The sequence below is a fragment of the Limulus polyphemus genome, unplaced genomic scaffold, assembly GCF_000517525.1.
Source record: "Limulus polyphemus unplaced genomic scaffold, Limulus_polyphemus-2.1.2 Scaffold7006, whole genome shotgun sequence".
NCBI lineage: Eukaryota > Metazoa > Arthropoda > Merostomata > Xiphosura > Limulidae > Limulus > Limulus polyphemus.
In genome coordinates this window covers 29,935-31,378 of record NW_013672616.1, presented here as the reverse complement: position 1 = coordinate 31,378, position 1,444 = coordinate 29,935, and positions in this window count along the sequence as shown.

Sequence of the window (1,444 nt, the reverse complement as noted above, 5' to 3'; positions counted from 1 at the left end):
TATATATATATATATATATATATATATATATATTTATATCAATTATTCTTATAACTGTTTTTTTCACATAAAACTGAACATTCATATTTCTTATACCAATGTTATTGATACCATAGAAAAATTCTAACACCATTGCGAGATTATATATACAGTTAATCTATAAGCATCCCATAGACCCCATTATATATGTATATTGTCTATAATAAGAGTCAGTTTTTTTACTCACCATAAAAACTGTCACTTAATATCAGAACAGAGTAGTTCAAAGGTCAAGGTGGTTTTTAATTTCAAAAAGCGGCTGTTAGATTTGTTTATAATTCTATAGCTGTAGTAACATTTTTGGCTATAAATATGGATAAGTCGTGAAAACAAACACTTTCAACTTTACGTGCACTTGTTGTTTTAAACCCTCTGTTGCCCGCATTATAAAAATACAGCAAAAAAAAATGTTTTCTTTGAATATTTTACTTAAATAGGTCTGTATTGTACAAAGAATATATTTTTGTGAAATGTATTTTGGTAAGTTATAAATGGGTTACCTAGTTACCTAGAAGTAGCATTGTTCAATTGAGGAACCAACAAAAATGATTTCATGGTTTATCTATATTGTTGCCTGGAAGTAAGAGCATTAAACTACAGAAGTGAAGCAATAAAGACAGATTTATTACAATGTGTTATAGAGGATTAAGGTGCAAGTAATGAAAATGCTTTCACATTATGAAGAAAGTACTTAACCATATCACCAGTAGAGGGCTAAATCTGGTTGTTCAGTTTCTCACTAAAGCTACTCCAGAGCTATCTCCGCTAGTCATCTCTAATTTAGAGATGATAGGCTACAGAGAAGGCAACTACTCAACATCACCCACCGCCAGCTCTTCGACTAATCTTTATCAACGAAAAGTTGGAGTGGCCGTAACATTATAATGCCCTCACAGCTGAAAGGGTTAGCATGTTTGGCGAGGGGTTTCAATCCCGCAACATGCAAATTGCGTGTCGGACGCCCTAAGTTCCAGGCCAAGAAACAAAGAAAAACAGAAAATAACAGATTAAGTAGATAAAGATAATAAAACTTGGTGCATTTAGAAATTGTCATCGGATATTTCCCCCCCTTCGTCCCGCTCCTGCTGAATATGTTTAGCTGGAGGTAATTTTGGGGTTAAGAGTTATACTGAAAGGAGTTTCTGAATGGTTAGAAAGAAAAGTTAACAGAAGGCAAATATGGCAAAGCGAAGACTTCGGTTGTAGCCCAGCTAATCGACAGTTTTCTTCATCAGGACACTTCGTATTTTATTATCTGTGCCGTATGGAACTGTATCTTGGGTGGACAATAATACCGTAAATTAAATTTGAATTATATTTTAATAAGGAACAGTCTGACTTAGTTATTACAAGGCACAACAGAGCAATCTTTTCTAGTACAGCTTACACAGCTATAAAGTTCCAT